Below are 22,182 nucleotides of genomic sequence, written 5' to 3' on the forward strand. Positions count from 1 at the left end.
TTACAAAATATTTTTCGAAAATATTAATATTCATAAAAGTAACGAAACTTTTATTAAAAATTTATGAAATCTCAAAATCTGAAATTTTATATTTAATTAGGCGCGCATTGTCTTAACTAACATTCAAGATAACACATTTTGCAAAAATTTTGAGTAGAACAAAAGTTTGAGATAATTTTTATTTTGGGGATAATTAGGTCACGTTGTATTTATGGACAATGAGATTGCATACAAATTTTTTGAAAAGAAATAAAAAATTTAAATCGAAAAATAATTGTTGTGTTAAAACCGCAAAGGTCCAATTACCGTGTTTACAAAATATTTTTCAAAAATATTAATATTCATAAAAGTTATGAAACTTTTATTAGAAATTTATGAAATCTCAAAACCTAAAATTTTGTATTTTATTAAACGCGCATTGGCCTAACTAACATTCAAGATAAAACATTTCGCGAAAATTTTCAGTAAAACAAAAGTTTGAGGTAATTTTTATTTTGGTTTTCATTATTTCACGTGATATTTTTGGCCAATGATATTGCATACAAATTTTTTAAAAAATAATAAAAAATTTTAAATCAAAAAATGATTGTTGTGTTAGAACCGCACAGGTCCAATTACCGTGTTTACAAAATATTTTTCGAAAATATTAATAGTTATAAAAGTTATGAAACTTTTATTAAAAATTTATGAATACTCAAAACCTAAAATTTTGTATTTTATTAGACGCGCATTGGCCTAACTAACATTCAAGATAAAACATTTCGCGAAAATTTTCAGTAGAACAAAAGTTTGAGATAATTTTTATTTTGGGTTTAATTAGGTCACGTGATATTTTTGGCCAATGATATTGCATACAAATTTTTTGAAAAAAAATAAAAAATTTTAAATCGAAAAATAATTGTTGAGTTAGAACCGCACAGGTCCAATTACCGTATTTACATAATATTTTTCGAAAATATTAATATTCATAAAAGTTATGAAACTTTTATTAAAAATTTATGAAATCTATAAATCTAAAATTTTATATTTTATTACATGCGCATTGGCCTAACTAACATTCAAGATAAAACATTTCGCGAAAATTTTCAGTAAAACAAAAGTTTGAGGTAATTTTTATTTTGGTTTTCATTATGTCACGTGATATTTTTGGCCAATGATATTGCATACAAATTTTTTAAAAAATAATAAAAAATTTTAAATCAAAAAATGATTGTTGTGTTAGAACCGCACAGGTCCAATTACCGTGTTTACAAAATATTTTTCGAAAATATTAATATTCATAAAAGTTACGAAACTTTTATTAAAAATTTATGAAATCTCAAAATCTGAAATTTTATATTTAATTAGGCGCGCATTGTCCTAACTAACATTCAAGATAACACATTTTGCAAAAATTTTGAGTAGAACAAAAGTTTGAGATAATTTTTATTTTGGGTTTAATTAGGTCACGTTGTATTTATGGCCAATGAGATTGCATACAAATTTTTTGAAAAGAAATAAAAAATTTAAATCGAAAAATAATTGTTGTGTTAAAACCGCAAAGGTCCAATTACCGTGTTTACAAAATATTTTTCAAAAATATTAATATTCATAAAAGTTATAAAACTTTTATTAGAAATTTATGAAATCTCAAAACCTAAAATTTTGTATTTTATTAAACGCGCATTGGCCTAACTAACATTCAAGATAAAACATTTTGCGAAAATTTTCAGTAAAACAAAAGTTTGAGGTAATTTTTATTTTGGTTTTCATTATGTGACGTGATATTTTTGGCCAATGATATTGCATACAAATTTTTTAAAAAATAATAAAAAATTTTAAATCAAAAAATGATTGTTGTTTTAGAACCGCACAGGTCCAATTACCGTGTTTACAAAATATTTTTTGAAAATATTAATATTCATAAAAGTTACGAAACTTTTATTAAAAATTTATGAAATCTCAAAATCTGAAATTTTATATTTAATTAGGCGCGCATTGTCCTAACTAACCTTCAAGATAACACATTTTGCAAAAATTTTGAGTAGAACAAAAGTTTGAGATAATTTTTATTTTGGGTTTAATTAGGTCACGTTGTATTTTTGGCCAGTTAGAACCGCACAGGTCCAATTACCGTGTTTACAAAATATTTTTCGAAAATATTAATATTCATAAAAGTTACGAAACTTTTATTAAAAATTTATGAAATCTCAAAATCTGAAATTTTATATTTAATTAGGCGCGCATTGTCCTAACTAACATTCAAGATAACACATTTTGCAAAAATTTTGAGTAGAACAAAAGTTTGAGATAATTTTTATTTTGGGTTTATTTAGGTCACGTTGTATTTATGGCCAATGAGATTGCATACAAATTTTTTGAAAAGAAATAAAAAATTTAAATCGAAAAATAATTGTTGTGTTAAAACCGCAAAGGTCCAATTACCGTGTTTACAAAATATTTTTCAAAAATATTAATATTCATAAAAGTTATGAAACTTTTATTAGAAATTTATGAAATCTCTATATTTTTGAAAAGTATTTTGTAAACACGGTAATTGGACCTTTGCGGTTTTAACACAACAATTATTTTTCGATTTAAATTTTTTATTTTTTTTCAAAAAATTTGTATGCAATCTCATTGGCCATAAATACAACTTGACCTAATTAAACCCAAAATAAAAATTATCTCAAACTTTTGTTCTACTCAAAATTTTTGCAAAATGTGTTATCTTAAATGTTAGTTAGGACAATGCGCGCCTAATTAAATATAAAATTTCAGATTTTGAGATTTCATAAATTTTTAATAAAAGTTTCGTAACTTTTATGAATATTAATATTTTCGAAAAATATTTTGTAAACACGGTAATTGGACCTGTGCGGTTCTCATTGGCCTAACTAACATTCAAGATAAATCATTTCGCGAAAATTTTCATTAAAACAAAAGTTTGAGGTAATTTTTATTTTAGTTTTCATTAGGTCACGTGATATTTTTGGCCAATGATATTGCATACAAATTTTTTGAAAAAAAATAAAAAATTTTAAATCGATAAATAATTGTTGTGTTAGAACCGCACAGGTCAAATTACCGTGTTTACAAAATATTTTTCAAAAATATTAATATTCATAAAAGTTATGAAACTTTTATTAAAATTTTATGAAATCTCAAAACCTAAAATTTTGTATTTTATTAGACGCACATTGGCCTAACTAACATTCAAGATAAAACATTTCGCAAAAATTTTCAGTAAAACAAAAGTTTGAGGTAATTTTTATTTTGGGTTTAATTAGGTCACGTGATATTTTTGGCCAATGATATTGCATACAAATTTAAAAAAAATAAATAAAATATTTTAAATCGAAAAATAATTGTTGTGTTAGAACCGCACAGGTCCAATTACCGTGTTTACAAAATATTTTTCGAAACTATTAATATTCATAAAAGTTATAAAACTTTTATTAAAAATTTATGAAATCTCAAAATCTGATATTTTATATTTAATTAGGCGCGCATTGGCCTAACTAACATTCAAGATAAAACATTTTGCAAAAATTTTGAGTAGAACAAAAGTTTGAGATAATTTTTATTTTGGGGATAATTAGGTCACGTTGTATTTATGGCCAATGAGATTGCATACAAATTTTTTGAAAAGAAATAAAAAATTTAAATCGAAAAATAATTGTTGTGTTAAAACCGCAAAGGTCCAATTACCGTGTTTACAAAATATTTTTCAAAAATATTAATATTCATAAAAGTTATGAAACTTTTATTAGAAATTTATGAAATCTCAAAACCTAAAATTTTGTATTTTATTAGACGCGCATTGGCTTAACTAACATTCAAGATAACACATTTTGCAAAAATTTTGAGTAGAACAAAAGTTTGAGATAATTTTTATTTTGGGGATAATTAGGTCACGTTGTATTTATGGCCAATGAGATTGCATACAAATTTTTTGAAAAGAAATAAAAAATTTAAATTGAAAAATAATTGTTGTGTTAAAACCGCAAAGGTCCAATTACCGTGTTTACAAAATATTTTTCAAAAATATTGATATTCATAAAAGTTATGAAACTTTTATTAGAAATTTATGAAATCTCAAAACCTAAAATTTTGTATTTTATTAAACGCGCATTGGCCTAACTAACATTCAAGATAAAACATTTCGCGAAAATTTTCAGTAAAACAAAAGTTTGAGGTAATTTTTATTTTGGTTTTCATTATGTCACGTGATATTTTTGGCCAATGATATTGCATACAAATTTTTTAAAAAATAATAAAAAATTTTAAATTAAAAAATGATTGTTGTGTTAGAACCGCACAGGTCCAATTACCGTGTTTACAAAATATTTTTCGAAAATATTAATATTCATAAAAGTAACGAAACTTTTATTAAAAATTTATGAAATCTCAAAATCTGAAATTTTATATTTAATTAGGCGCGCATTGTCCTAACTAACATTCAAGATAACACATTTTGCAAAAATTTTGAGTAGAACAAAAGTTTGAGATAATTTTTATTTTGGGGATAATTAGGTCACGTTGTATTTATGGCCAATGAGATTGCATACAAATTTTTTGAAAAGAAATAAAAAATTTAAATCGAAAAATAATTGTTGTGTTAAAACCGCAAAGGTCCAATTACCGTGTTTACAAAATATTTTTCAAAAATATTAATATTCATAAAAGTTATGAAACTTTTATTAGAAATTTATGAAATCTCAAAACCTAAAATTTTGTATTTTATTAAACGCGCATTGGCCTAACTAACATTCAAGATAAAACATTTCGCGAAAATTTTTAGTAAAACAAAAGTTTGAGGTAATTTTTATTTTGGTTTTCATTATGTCACGTGATATTTTTGGCCAATGATATTGCATACAAATTTTTTAAAAAATAATAAAAAATTTTAAATCAAAAAATGATTGTTGTGTTAGAACCGCACAGGTCCAATTACCGTGTTTACAAAATATTTTTCGAAAATATTAATAGTTATAAAAGTTATGAAACTTTTATTAAAAATTTATGAATACTCAAAACCTAAAATTTTGTATTTTATTAGACGCGCATTGGCCTAACTAACATTCAAGATAAAACATTTCGCGAAAATTTTCAGTAGAACAAAAGTTTGAGATAATTTTTATTTTGGGTTTAATTAGGTCACGTGATATTTTTGGCCAATGATATTGCATACAAATTTTTTGAAAAAAAATAAAAAATTTTAAATCGAAAAATAATTGTTGAGTTAGAACCGCACAGGTCCAATTACCGTATTTACATAATATTTTTCGAAAATATTAATATTCATAAAAGTTATGAAACTTTTATTAAAAATTTATGAAATCTATAAATCTAAAATTTTATATTTTATTACACGCGCATTGGCCTAACTAACATTCAAGATAAAACATTTCGCGAAAATTTTCAGTAAAACAAAAGTTTGAGGTAATTTTTATTTTGGTTTTCATTATGTCACGTGATATTTTTGGCCAATGATATTGCATACAAATTTTTTAAAAAATAATAAAAAATTTTAAATCAAAAAATGATTGTTGTGTTAGAACCGCACAGGTCCAATTACCGTGTTTACAAAATATTTTTCGAAAATATTAATATTCATAAAAGTTACGAAACTTTTATTAAAAATTTATGAAATCTCAAAATCTGAAATTTTATATTTAATTAGGCGCGCATTGTCCTAACTAACATTCAAGATAACACATTTTGCAAAAATTTTGAGTAGAACAAAAGTTTGAGATAATTTTTATTTTGGGTTTAATTAGGTCACGTTGTATTTATGGCCAATGAGATTGCATACAAATTTTTTGAAAAGAAATAAAAAATTTAAATCGAAAAATAATTGTTGTGTTAAAACCGCAAAGGGGCAATTACCGTGTTTACAAAATATTTTTCAAAAATATTAATATTCATAAAAGGTATAAAACTTTTATTAGAAATTTATGAAATCTCAAAACCTAAAATTTTGTATTTTATTAAACGCGCATTGGCCTAACTAACATTCAAGATAAAACATTTCGCGAAAATTTTCAGTAAAAAAAAAGTTTGAGGTAATTTTTATTTTGGTTTTCATTATGTGACGTGATATTTTTGGCCAATGATATTGCATACAAATTTTTTAAAAAATAATAAAAAATTTTAAATCAAAAAATGATTGTTGTTTTAGAACCGCACAGGTCCAATTACCGTGTTTACAAAATATTTTTCGAAAATATTAATATTCATAAAAGTTACGAAACTTTTATTAAAAATTTATGAAATCTCAAAATCTGAAATTTTATATTTAATTAGGCGCGCATTGTCCTAACTAACCTTCAAGATAACACATTTTGCAAAAATTTTGAGTAGAACAAAAGTTTGAGATAATTTTTATTTTGGGTTTAATTAGGTCACGTTGTATTTTTGGCCAGTTAGAACCGCACAGGTCCAATTACCGTGTTTACAAAATATTTTTCGAAAATATTAATATTCATAAAAGTTACGAAACTTTTATTAAAAATTTATGAAATCTCAAAATCTGAAATTTTATATTTAATTAGGCGCGCATTGTCCTAACTAACATTCAAGATAACACATTTTGCAAAAATTTTGAGTAGAACAAAAGTTTGAGATAATTTTTATTTTGGGTTTATTTAGGTCACGTTGTATTTATGGCCAATGAGATTGCATACAAATTTTTTGAAAAGAAATAAAAAATTTAAATCGAAAAATAATTGTTGTGTTAAAACCGCAAAGGTCCAATTACCGTGTTTACAAAATATTTTTCAAAAATATTAATATTCATAAAAGTTATGAAACTTTTATTAGAAATTTATGAAATCTCTATATTTTTGAAAAGTATTTTGTAAACACGGTAATTGGACCTTTGCGGTTTTAACACAACAATTATTTTTCGATTTAAATTTTTTATTTTTTTTCAAAAAATTTGTATGCAATCTCATTGGCCATAAATACAACTTGACCTAATTAAACCCAAAATAAAAATTATCTCAAACTTTTGTTCTACTCAAAATTTTTGCAAAATGTGTTATCTTAAATGTTAGTTAGGACAATGCGCGCCTAATTAAATATAAAATTTCAGATTTTGAGATTTCATAAATTTTTAATAAAAGTTTCGTAACTTTTATGAATATTAATATTTTCGAAAAATATTTTGTAAACACGGTAATTGGACCTGTGCGTTTCTCATTGGCCTAACTAACATTCAAGATAAATCATTTCGCGAAAATTTTCATTAAAACAAAAGTTTGAGGTAATTTTTATTTTAGTTTTCATTAGGTCACGTGATATTTTTGGCCAATGATATTGCATACAAATTTTTTGAAAAAAAATAAAAAATTTTAAATCGATAAATAATTGTTGTGTTAGAACCGCACAGGTCAAATTACCGTGTTTACAAAATATTTTTCAAAAATATTAATATTCATAAAAGTTATGAAACTTTTATTAAAATTTTATGAAATCTCAAAACCTAAAATTTTGTATTTTATTAGACGCACATTGGCCTAACTAACATTCAAGATAAAACATTTCGCAAAAATTTTCAGTAAAACAAAAGTTTGAGGTAATTTTTATTTTGGGTTTAATTAGGTCACGTGATATTTTTGGCCAATGATATTGCATACAAATTTAAAAAAAATAAATAAAATATTTTAAATCGAAAAATAATTGTTGTGTTAGAACCGCACAGGTCCAATTACCGTGTTTACAAAATATTTTTCGAAACTATTAATATTCATAAAAGTTATAAAACTTTTATTAAAAATTTATGAAATCTCAAAATCTGATATTTTATATTTAATTAGGCGCGCATTGGCCTAACTAACATTCAAGATAAAACATTTCGCGAAAATTTTCAGTAAAACAAAAGTTTGAGGTAATTTTTATCTTGGTTTTCATTATGTCACGTGATATTTTTGGCCAATGATATTGCATACAAATTTTTTAAAAAATAATAAAAAATTTTAAATTAAAAAATGATTGTTGTGTTAGAACCGCACAGGTCCAATTACCGTGTTTACAAAATATTTTTCGAAAATATTAATATTCATAAAAGTTACGAAACTTTTATTAAAAATTTATGAAATCTCAAAATCTGAAATTTTATATTTAATTAGGCGCGCATTGTCCTAACTATCATTCAAGATAACACATTTTGCAAAAATTTTGAGTAGAACAAAAGTTTGAGATAATTTTTATTTTGGGGATAATTAGGTCACGTTGTATTTATGGCCAATGAGATTGCATACAAATTTTTTGAAAAGAAATAAAAAATTTAAATCGAAAAATAATTGTTGTGTTAAAACCGCAAAGGTCCAATTACCGTGTTTACAAAATATTTTTCAAAAATATTAATATTCATAAAAGTTATGAAACTTTTATTAGAAATTTATGAAATCTCAAAACCTAAAATTTTGTATTTTATTAAACGCGCATTGGCCTAACTAACATTCAAGATAAAACATTTCGCGAAAATTTTCAGTAAAACAAAAGTTTGAGGTAATTTTTATTTTGGTTTTCATTATGTCACGTGATATTTTTGGCCAATGATATTGCATACAAATTTTTTAAAAAATAATAAAAAATTTTAAATCAAAAAATGATTGTTGTGTTAGAACCGCACAGGTCCAATTACCGTGTTTACAAAATATTTTTCGAAAATATTAATAGTTATAAAAGTTATGAAACTTTTATTAAAAATTTATGAAATCTCAAAACCTAAAATTTTGTATTTTATTAGACGCGCATTGGCCTAACTAACATTCAAGATAAAACATTTCGCGAAAATTTTCAGTAGAACAAAAGTTTGAGATAATTTTTATTTTGGGTTTAATTAGGTCACGTGATATTTTTGGCCAATGATATTGCATACAAATTTTTTGAAAAAAAATAAAAAATTTTAAATCGAAAAATAATTGTTGTGTTAGAACCGCACAGGTCCAATTACCGTATTTACATAATATTTTTCGAAAATATTAATATTCATAAAAGTTATGAAACTTTTATTAAAAATTTATGAAATCTATAAATCTAAAATTTTATATTTTATTACACGCGCATTGGCCTAACTAACATTCAAAATAAAACATTTCGCGAAAATTTTCAGTAAAACAAAAGTTTGAGGTAATTTTTATTTTGGTTTTCATTATGTCACGTGATATTTTTGGCCAATGATATTGCATACAAATTTTTTAAAAAATAATAAAAAATTTTAAATCAAAAAATGATTGTTGTGTTAGAACCGCACAGGTCCAATTACCGTGTTTACAAAATATTTTTCGAAAATATTAATATTCATAAAAGTTACGAAACTATTATTAAAAATTTATGAAATCTCAAAATCTGAAATTTTATATTTAATTAGGCGCGCATTGTCCTAACTAACATTCAAGATAACACATTTTGCAAAAATTTTGAGTAGAACAAAAGTTTGAGATAATTTTTATTTTGGATTTATTTAGGTCACGTTGTATTTATGGCCAATGAGATTGCATACAAATTTTTTTAAAAGAAATAAAAAATTTAAATCGAAAAATAATTGTTGTGTTAAAACCGCAAAGGTCCAATTACCGTGTTTACAAAATATTTTTCAAAAATATTAATATTCATAAAAATTATGAAACTTTTATTAGAAATATATGAAATCTCTATATTTTTGAAAAGTATTTTGTAAACACGGTAATTGGACCTTTGCGGTTTTAACACAACAATTATTTTTCGATTTAAATTTTTTATTTTTTTTCAAAAAATTTGTATGCAATCTCATTGGCCATAAATACAACTTGACCTAATTAAACCCAAAATAAAAATTATCTCAAAGTTTTGTTCTACTCAAAATTTTTGCAAAATGTGTTATCTTAAATGTTAGTTAGGACAATGCGCGCCTAATTAAATATAAAATTTCAGATTTTGAGATTTCATAAATTTTTAATAAAAGTTTCGTAACTTTTATGAATATTAATATTTTCGAAAAATATTTTGTAAACACGGTAATTGGACCTGTGCGGTTCTCATTGGCCTAACTAACATTCAAGATAAATCATTTCGCGAAAATTTTCATTAAAACAAAAGTTTGAGGTAATTTTTATTTTAGTTTTCATTAGGTCACGTGATATTTTTGGCCAATGATATTGCATACAAATTTTTTGAAAAAAAATAAAAAATTTTAAATCGAAAAATAATTGTTGTGTTAGAACCGCACAGGTCCAATTACCGTGTTTACAAAATATTTTTCGAAACTATTAATATTCATAAAAGTTATAAAACTTTTATTAAAAATTTATGAAATCTCAAAATCTGATATTTTATATTTAATTAGGCGCGCATTGGCCTAACTAACATTCAAGATAAAACATTTTGCAAAAATTTTAAGGAGAACAAAAGTTTGAGATAATTTTTTATTTTGGGTTTAATTAGGTCACGTGATATTTTTGGGCAATGATATTGCATACAAAATTTTTAAAAAATAATAAAAAATTTTAAATCGAAAAAGAATTGTTGTGTTAGAACCGCACAGGTCCAATTACCGTGTTTACATAATATTTTTCGAAAATATTAATATTCATAAAAGTTATAAAACTTTTATTAAAAATTTATGAAATCTCAAAACCTAAAATTTTGTATTTTATTAGACGCGCATTGGCCTAACTAACATTCAAGATAAAACATTTCGCGAAAATTTTAAGTAAAACAAAAGTTTGAGGTAATTTTTATTTGGGGTTTAATTAGGTTACGTGATATTTTTGGCCAATGATATAGCATACAAATTTTTTAAAAAAATAAAAAATTTTAAATCGAAAAATAATTGTTGTGTTAGAACCGCACAGGTCCAATTACCGTGTTTACAAAATATTTTTCGAAAATATTAATATTCATAAAAGTTATGAAACTTTTATTAAAAATTTATGAAATCTAAAAATCTAAAATTTTGTATTATATTACACGCGCATTGGCCTAACTAACATTCAAGATAAAACATTTCGCGAAAATTTTCAGTAAAACAAAAGTTTGAGGTAATTTTTATTTTGGGTTTAATTAAGTCACGTGATATTTTTGGCCAATGATATTGCATACAAATTTTAAAAAAAAAATAAAAAATTTTAAATCGAAAAATAATTGTTGTGTTAGAACCGCACAGGTCCAATTACCGTGTTTACAAAATATTTTTCAAAAATATTAATAGTCATAAAAGTTATGAAACTTTTATTAAAAATTTATGAAATCTCAAAACCTAAAATTTTGTATTTTATTAGACGCACATTGGCCTAACTAACATTCAAGATAAAACATTTCGCAAAAATTTTCAGTAAAACAAAAGTTTGAGGTAATTTTTATTTTGGGTTTAATTAGGTCACGTGATATTTTTGGCCAATGATATTACATACAAATTTAAAAAAAAAAAAAAAAATATTTTAAATCGAAAAATAATTGTTGTGTTAGAACCGCACAGGTCCAATTACCGTGTTTACAAAATATTTTTCGAAACTATTAATATTCATAAAAGTTATAAAACTTTTATTAAAAATTTATGAAATCTCAAAATCTGAAATTTTATATTTAATTAGGCGCGCATTGGCCTAACTAACATTCAAGATAAAACATTTTGCAAAAATTTTAAGGAGAACAAAAGTTTGAGATAATTTTTTATTTTGGGTTTAATTAGGTCACGTTATATTTATGGCCAATGATATTGCATACAAATTTTTTGAATAAAAATAATACAAATTTTTTGAAAAAAAATAAAAAATTTTAAATCGAAAAATAATTGTTGTGTTAGAACCGCACAGCTTCAATTACCCGGTTTACAAAATATTTTTTGAAAATATTAATATTCATAAAAGTTATGAAACTTTTATTAAAAATTTATGAAATCTCAAAATCTGAAATTTTATATTTAATTAGGCGCGCGTTGGCCTAACTAACATTCAAGATAAAACATTTTGCAAAAATTTTGAGTAGAACAAAAGTTTGAGATAAGTTTTATTTTGGGTTTAATTAGGTCACGTGATATTTTTGGCCAATGATATTGCATACAAATTTTTAAAAAAAAAATAAAAAATTTTAAATCGAAAAATAATTGTTGTGTTAGAACCGCACAGGTCCAATTACCGTGTTTACAAAATATTTTTCGAAAATATTAATATTCATAAAAGTTATGAAACTTTTATTAAAAATTTATGAAATCTAAAAATCTAAAATTTTGTATTATATTACACGCGCATTGGCCTAACTAACATTCAAGATAAAACATTTCGCGAAAATTTTCAGTAAAACAAAAGTTTGAGGTAATTTTTATTATGGGTTTAATTAGGTCACGTGATATTTTTGGCCAATGATATTACATACAAATTTAAAAAAAAAAAATAAAATATTTTAAATCTAAAAATAATTGTTGTGTTAGAACCGCACACGTCCAATTACCGTGTTTACAAAATATTTTTCGAAACTATTAATATTCATAAAAGTTATAAAACTTTTATTAAAAATTTATGAAATCTCAAAATCTGAAATTTTATATTTAATTAGGCGCGCATTGGCCTAACTAACATTCAAGATAAAACATTTTGCAAAAATTTTAAGGGGAACAAAAGTTTGAGATAATTTTTTATTTTGGGTTTAATTAGGTCACGTTATATTTATGGCCAATGATATTGCATACAAATTTTTTGAATAAAAATAATACAAATTTTTTGAAAAAAAATAAAAAATTTTAAATCGAAAAATAATTGTTGTGTTAGAACCGCACAGGTCCAATTACCCGGTTTACAAAATATTTTTTGAAAATATTAATATTCATAAAAGTTATGAAACTTTTATTAAAAATTTATGAAATCTTAAAATCTGAAATTTTATATTTAATTAGGCTCGCGTTGGCCTAACTAACATTCAAGATAAAACATTTTGCAAAAATTTTGAGTAGAACAAAAGTTTGAGATAAGTTTTATTTTGGGTTTAATTAGGTCACGTGATATTTTTGGCCAATGATATTGCATACAAATTTAAAAAAAAAAATAAAAAATTTTAAATCGAAAAATAATTGTTGTGTTAGAACCGCACAGGTCCAATTACCGTGTTTACAAAATATTTTTCGAAAATATTAATATTCATAAAAGTTATGAAACTTTTATTAAAAATTTATGAAATCTAAAAATCTAAAATTTTGTATTATATTACACGCGCATTGGCCTAACTAACATTCAAGATAAAACATTTCGCGAAAATTTTCAGTAAAACAAAAGTTTGAGGTAATTTTTATTATGGTTTTAATTAGGTCACGTGATATTTTTGGCCAATGATATTACATACAAATTTAAAAAAAAAAAATAAAATATTTTAAATCGAAAAATAATTGTTGTGTTAGAACCGCACAGGTCCAATTACCGTGTTTACAAAATATTTTTCGAAACTATTAATATTCATAAAAGTTATAAAACTTTTATTAAAAATTTATGAAATCTCAAAATCTGAAATTTTATATTTAATTAGGCGCGCATTGGCCTAATTAACATTCAAGATAAAACATTTTGCAAAAATTTTAAGGAGAACAAAAGTTTGAGATAAGTTTTATTTTGGGTTTAATTAGGTCACGTGATATTTTTGGCCAATGATATTGCATACAAATTTTAAAAAAAAAAATAAAAAATTTTAAATCAAAAAATAATTGTTGTGTTAGAACCGCACAGGTCCAATTACCGTGTTTACAAAATATTTTTCGAAAATATTAATATTCATAAAAGTTATGAAACTTTTATTAAAAATTTATGAAATCTAAAAATCTAAAATTTTGTATTATATTACACGCGCATTGGCCTAACTAACATTCAAGATAAAACATTTCGCGAAAATTTTCAGTAAAACAAAAGTTTGAGGTAATTTCTATTATGGGTTTAATAAAGTCACGTGATATTTTTGGCCAATGATATTGCATACAAATTTAAAAAAAAAAATAAAAAATTTTAAATCGAAAAATAATTGTTGTGTTAGAACCGCACAGGTCCAATTACCGTGTTTACAAAATATTTTTCAAAAATATTAATAGTCATAAAAGTTATGAAACTTTTATTAAAAATTTATGAAATCTCAAAATCTGAAATTTTATATTTAATTAGACGCGCATTGGCCTAACTAACATTCAAGATAAAACATTTTGCAAAAATTTTATGGAGAACAAAAGTTTGAGATAATTTTTTATTTTGGGTTTAATTAGGTCACGTTATATTTATGGCCAATGATATTGCATACAAATTTTTTGAATAAAAATAATACAAATTTTTTGAAAAAAAATAAAAAATTTTAAATCGAAAAATAATTGTTGTGTTAGAACCGCACAGGTCCAATTACCGTGTTTACAAAATATTTTTCGAAACTATTAATATTCATAAAAGTTATGAAACTTTTATTAAAAATTTATGAAATCTCAAAATCTGAAATTTTATATTTAATTAGGCGCGCGTTGGTCTAACTAACATTCAAGATAAAACATTTTGCAAAAATTTTGAGTAGAACAAAAGTTTGAGATAAGTTTTATTTTGGGTTTAATTAGGTCACGTGATATTTTTGGCCAATGATATTGCATACAAATTTTAAAAAAAATAAAAAATTTTAAATCGAAAAATAATTGTTGTGTTAGAACCGCACAGGTCCAATTACCCTGTTTACGAAATATTTTTCGAAAATATTAATATTCATAAAAGTTATGAAACTTTTAATAAAAATTTATGAAATCTTAAAACCTAAAATTTTGTATTTTATTACACGCGCATTGGCTTACCTAACATTCAAGATAAAACATTTCGCGAAAATTTTCATTAAAACAAAAGTTTGAGGTAATTTTTATTTTAGTTTTCATTAGGTCACGTGATATTTTTGGCCAATGATATTGCATACAAATTTTTTGAAAAAAAATAAAAAATTTTAAATCGAAAAATAATTGTTGTGTTAGAACCGCACAGGTCAAATTACCGTGTTTACAAAATATTTTTCAAAAATATTAATATTCATAAAAGTTATGAAACTTTTATTAAAAATTTATGAAATCTCAAAACCTAAAATTTTGTATTTTATTAGACGCGCATTGGCCTAACTAACATTCAAGATAAAACATTTCGCGAAAATTTTAAGTAAAACAAAAGTTTGAGGTAATTTTTATTTGGGGTTTAATTAGGTCACGTGATATTTTTGGCCAATGATATAGCATACAAATTTTTTTAAAAAATAAAAAATTTTAAATCGAAAAATAATTGTTGTGTTAGAACCGCACAGGTCCAATTACCGTGTTTACAAAATATTTTTCAAAAATATTAATATTCATATAAGTTATGAAACTTTTATTAAAAATTTATGAAATCTCAAAACCTAAAATTTTGTATTTTATTACACGCGCATTAGCCTATCTAACATTCAAGATAAAACATTTCGCGAAAATTTTCAGTAAAACAAAAGTTTGAGGTAATTTTTATTTTGGTTTTCATTATGTCACGTGATATTTTTGGCCAATGATATTGCATACAAATTTTTTAAAAAATAATAAAAAATTTTAAATCAAAAAATTTTTGTTGTGTTAGAACCGCACAGGTCCAATTACCGTGTTTACAAAATATTTTTCGAAAATATTAATATTCATAAAAGTTACAAAACTTTTATTAAAAATTTATGAAATCTCAAAATCTGAAATTTTATATTTAATTAGGCGCGCATTGTCCTAACTAACATTCAAGATAACACATTTTGCAAAAATTTTGAGTAGAACAAAAGTTTGAGATAATTTTTATTTTGGGTTTAATTAGGTCACGTTGTATTTATGGCCAATGAGATTGCATACAAATTTTTTGAAAAGAAATAAAAAATTTAAATCGAAAAATAATTGTTGTGTTAAAACCGCAAAGGTCCAATTACCGTGTTTGCAAAATATTTTTCAAAAATATTAATATTCATAAAAGTTATGAAACTTTTATTAGAAATTTATGAAATCTCAAAACCTAAAATTTTGTATTTTATTAAACGCGCATTGGCCTAACTAACATTCAAGATAAAACATTTCGCGAAAATTTTCAGTAAAACAAAAGTTTGAGGTAATTTTTATTTTGGTTTGTTTTCATTATTTCACGTGATATTTTTGGCCAATGATATTGCATACAAATTTTTTAAAAAATAATAAAAAATTTTAAATCAAAAAATGATTGTTGTGTTAGAACCGTACAGGTCCAATTACCGTGTTTACAAAATATTTTTCGAAAATATTAATATTCATAAAAGTTACGAAACTTTTATTAAAAATTTATGAATTCTCAAAATCTGAAATTTTATATTTAATTAGGCGCGCATTGTCCTAACTAACATTCAAGATAACACAATTTGCAAAAATTTTGAGTAGAACAAAAGTTTGAGATAATTTTTATTTTGGGTTTAATTAGGTCACGTGATATTTATGGCCAATGAGATTGCATACAAATTTTTTGAAAAAAAATAAAAAATTTAAATCGAAAAATAATTGTTGTGTTAAAACCGCAAAGGTCCAATTACCGTGTTTACAAAATATTTTTCAAAAATATTAATATTCATAAAAGTTATGAAACTTTTATTAGAAATTTATGAAATCTCAAAACCTAAAATTTTGTATTTTATTAAACGCGCATTGGCCTAACTAACATTCAAGATAAAACATTTCGCGAAAATTTTCAGTAAAACAAAAGTTTGAGGTAATTTTTATTTTGGTTTTCATTATGTCACGTGATATTTTTGGCCAATGATATTGCATACAAATTTTTTAAAAAATAATAAAAAATTTTAAATCGAAAAATTTTTGTTGTGTTAGAACCGCACAGGTCCAATAACCGTGTTTACAAAATATTTTTCGAAAATATTAATAGTTGTAAAAGTTATGAAACTTTTATTAAAAATTTATGAAATCTCAAAACCTAAAATTTTGTATTTTATTAGACGCGCATTGGCCTAACCAACATTCAAGATAAAACATTTCGCGAAAATCTTTAGTAAAACAAAAGTTTGAGGTAATTATTATTTTGGGTTTAATAAGGTCACGTGATATTTTTGGCAAATGATGTTGCATACAAATTTAAAAAATAAAAAATAAAAAATTTTAAATCGAAAAATAATTGTTGTGTTAGAACCGCACAGGTCCAATTACCGTGTTTACAAAATATTTTTCGAAAATATTAATATTCATAAAAGTTATGAAACTTTTATTAAAAATTTATGAAATCTCAAAACCTAAAATTTTGTATTTTATTAGACGCGCATTGGCCTAACTAACATTCAAGATAAAACATTTCGCGAAAATTTTTAGAAAAACAAAAGTTTGAGGTAATTTTTATTTTGGTTTTCATTAGGTCACGTGATATTTTTGGCCAATGATATTGCATACAAATTTTTTGAATAAAAATAATACAAATTTTTTGAAAAAAAATAAAAAATTTTAAATCGAAAAATAATTGTTGTGTTAGAACCGCACAGGTCCAATTACCGTGTTTACAAAATATTTTTCGAAAATATTATTATTCATAAAAATTATGAAACTTTTATTAAAAATTTATGAAATCTCAAAACCTAAAATTTTGTATTTTATTAGGCGCGCATTGGCCTAACCAACATTCAAGATAAAACATTTCGCGAAAATCTTAAGTAAAACAAAAGTTTGAGGTAATTTTTATTTTGGGTTTAATTAGGTCACGTGATATTTTTGGCCAATGATGTTGCATACAAATTTAAAAAATGAAAAATAAAAAATTTTAAATCGAAAAATAATTGTTGTGTTAGAACCGCACAGGTCCAATTACCGTGTTTACAAAATATTTTTCGAAAATATTAATATTCATAAAAGTTATGAAACTTTTATTAAAAATTTATGAAATCTCAAAACCTAAAATTTTGTATTTTATTAGACGCGCATTGGCCTAACTAACATTCAAGATAAAACATTTCGCGAAAATTTTCAGAAAAACAAAAGTTTGAGGTAATTTTTATTTTGGTTTTCATTAGGTCACGTGATATTTTTGGCCAATGATATTGAATACAAATTTTTTGAAAAAAAATAAAAAATTTTAAATCGAAAAATAATTGTTGTGTTAGAACCGCACAGGTCCAATTACCGTGTTTACAAAATATTTTTCGAAAATATTAATATTTATAAAAGTTATGAAACTTTTATTTAAAATTTATGAAATCTCAAAATCTAAAATTTTGTATTTTATTAGACGCGCATTGACCTAACTAACATTCAAGATAAAACATTTCGCGAAAATTATCAGTAAAACAAAAGTTTGGGGTAATTTTTATTTTGGGTTTAATAAGGTCACGTGATATTTTTGACCAATGATATTGCATACAAATTTTTTTTAAAAAAATAAAAAATTTTAAATCGAAAAATAATTGTTGTGTTAGAACCGCACAGGTCCAATTACCGTGTTTACAAAATATTTTTCGAAAATATTAATATTTATAAAAGTTATGAAACTTTTATTAAAAATTTATGAAATCTCAAAACCTAAAATTTTGTATTTTATTAGGCGCGCATTGGCTTAACTAACATTCAAGATAAAACATTTCGCGAATATTTTCAGTAAAACAAAAGTTTGAAGTAATTTTTATTTTGGGTTTAATTAGGTCACGTGATATTTTTGGCCAATGATATTGCTTACAAATTTAAAAAAAAAATAAAAAATTTTAAATCGAAAAATAATTGTTGTGTTAGAACCGCACAGGTCCAATTACCTTGATTACAAAATATTTTTCGAAAATATTAATATTCATATAAGTTATGAAACTTTTATTAAAAATTTATGAAATCTCAAATCCTAAAATTTTGTATTTTATTAGACGCGCATTGGCCTAACTAACATTCAAGATAAAACATTTTGCGAAAATTTCCAGCAAAACAAAAGTTTGTGGTAATTTTTCATTTGGGTTTAATTAGGTCACGTGATATTTTTGGCCAATAATATTGCATACAAATTTTTTGAAAAAAAATAAAAAATTTTAAATCGAAAAATATATGTTGCGTTAGAACCGCACAGGTCCAATTACCGTGTTTACAAAATATTTTTCGAAAATATTTATATTAATAAAAGTTATAAAACTTTTATTAAAAATTTATGAAATCTCAAAACCTAAAATCTTGTATTTTATTAGACGGGCATTGGTCTAACTAACATATAAAATAAAATATTTCGCGAAAATTTTCAGTAAAACAAAAGTTTGAGGTAATTTTTATTTTGGGTTTAATTAGGTCACGTGATATTTTTGGCCAATGATATTGCATACAAATTTTTTGAAAAAAAATTAAAAATTTTAAATCAAAAAATAATTGTTGTGTTAGAACCGCACAGGTCCAATTACCGTATTTACAAAATATTTTTCGAAAATATTAATATTCATAAAAGTTATGAAACTTTTATTAAAAATTTATGAAATCTTAAAACCTAAAATTTTGTATTTTATTAGACGCGCATTGGCCTAACTAACATTTAAGATAAAACATTTCGCGAAAATTTTGAGTAAAACAAAAGTTTGAGGTAATTTTTATTTTGGGTTTAATTAGGTCAAAAGGTCGCGCGAACAATATAATGTACGCGAAATAAAAAATGTTTTTTTGTTCTTTTAATTATTTTCGAAATATTCTTTATCTTGAGCATTAGTTATACCAAAAAAATTAAAAATTAATGTCATAAATTTGTCATAACTCTCGGAATTATTAATGTTTGCTAAAAATTTTTTGTAAACACGGCTGTTAGAACAGTGCGGTTTTATTGTTATAGTTATCTTTTGATTTAAAAAAAAAAAAAAAATTTTTACTAGAGTGCTAGGTCACGTGATCATATGACCGGCCCTATGTACGCAAAATACAAAAAAATTGTAAGTTGATTATTTTAAGGAGTCTAAGTTGGAACCAAACCTCGGAACTCAGTAATGAGAGTTGTGGGCCCTTCGCACTGAGCTAACTGCCACGACCTTTCAATGATGCAAAATTGTATACATAGCTTAAGTAAGCACTTGTAATAATAAAAAAACTAGATTTATTTGATAAATAAAATATGGTTTGAAAATATTTGATTATTTTTAACATAAATTTTTATAAATAAAAAAAGATATGCATATACATTAACTAAAAATATTACAAACCTTTGATTTTTAATAAACAAACAAGCATTTATATATATAATACAAACAATAACTAATATTTAACCCAGTTTTAAGTTGGTGATATTAGAATATAAATTATAGTAAATTTTAAATTCTTAAAATTGATTTTTATTAAATAAACAAGCATTTAAATATGATAAATAAACGAAAATTATTTTTGTAATAAGTTTTTTAATTACTTATATTATAAAATACATCATACCAAATTTTTAATGCTTAATGTCGAACTTTAATTTTTAATGAACAAACCAGCATTCAAATATAAAAATCAAACAAGAATTATTTTTTAATTTATTTTCAAATTATAAATATTATAAGATAAAACCGCCAAAATTTAAAAACCTAATAAAAAGCTTTAAATTTAAATAAACAAACACCTATTAATTAGTAATTAGTTACAAAAATTAAATTCGTTTTTGAGTTACTAATATCATGATATACAATTGACAAAAATTTAAAAAATTAATAACAACCTTTAAATTTTAATAAACAAACACCTATTATTTATTAAGTAATTAGTGATAAAAATTAAAATTTTAATTTATTTTTGAGTTAGTTATATCATAATATACAATTGACCAAGATTTAAAAAATTAATAGCAACCTTTAAATTTTAATAAACAAACACCTATTAATTAGTAATTAGTGATAATTAAATGTTGTAAATAGGAGGTTTGCGATTCGTTGGGATAATAACCAACATACTAAAAATTTAGAACTTTTAGTTTTAAAGAACAAAAGTTATCGTCTTTCAAAATTCTGACTAGAAAGAATAAAAACAATAACTAGATTTATTTGATAAATAAAATATGGTTCGAAATTATTTGATTATTTTTAAAATTAATATTTATTGTAAATAAATTTATAGACAAACATTACCTATTTAAAAAGATTAACTGAACTAATTAATCAAATATTACGTATACCTTTTTTAATTATTACACTAAAAAATAATTTTTTTTTTGTTCTGCGCTTAAATAACAATCTTTAGTGTGTATGGAATAAACAAGCATTTAAATATGATAAATAAACGTAAATTATTTTTCTTATATGTTTTTTAACTACTTATATTATAAAATAAATACATCATACCAAATTTTTAATGCTTAATGTCGAACTTTAATTTTTAATGAACAAACCAGCATTTAAATAAAAAAAACAAACAAGAATTATTTTTTAATTCATTTTCGAAATATAAATATTATAAGATATAACCGACCAAACTTTAAAAACCTAATAACAATCTTTAAATTTAAATAAACAAACACCTATTAATTAGTAATTAGGGACAAAAATTAGAATTTTAATTCATTTTTGAGTTACCAATAAAATGATATACATTTGACAAAAATTTAAAAAATTAACAACAACCTTTGAGTTTTAATAAACAAACACTTCTTAATTGATAATTAGTAATAAAAATTAAAATATTAATTCATTTTTGAGTTAGTAATATCATAATATACAATTGACTAAGAAAAAAAAAATTAATAACAACCATTAAATTTTAATAAACAAACACCTATTAATTAGTAATTAGTAATAATTAAATTTCATAAATAGGAGGTTTGCGATTCGTTGAGATAATAACAAACATATTAGAAATTTAGACATTTTAGTTTTAAAGAACAAAAGTTATCGTCTTTCAAAATTCTGACTAGAAAGAATAAAAACAATAATAAATACACTGACAATAACAATATGTTTCGAAATCTAAGATTTCGAACCATAATAATAAATATAATGACAATAACAATATGTTTCGAAATCTAAGATTTCGAACCATAATAACTAGATTTATTTGATAAATAAAATATGGTTCGAAATTGTTTGATTCTTTTTTATAAATATAATTTATTTAGTAGGTTTATTAATTAAATTATAAATTTAAATATGAACTTTTTTATATTTAAACCTAATTTTAACAAACGAACACGCATTCATTGATATTGTAATAGAAAAGTAAACTAAATTTAAAGCAAAATACCGATCTTAATTTTTTAGTAATCAAACGAGTATTAAAATATA

The sequence above is a fragment of the Corella eumyota genome, chromosome 4 (assembly GCF_963082875.1).
Source record: "Corella eumyota chromosome 4, kaCorEumy4.1, whole genome shotgun sequence".
In the NCBI taxonomy this organism is placed as follows: Eukaryota; Metazoa; Chordata; class Ascidiacea; order Phlebobranchia; family Corellidae; genus Corella; species Corella eumyota.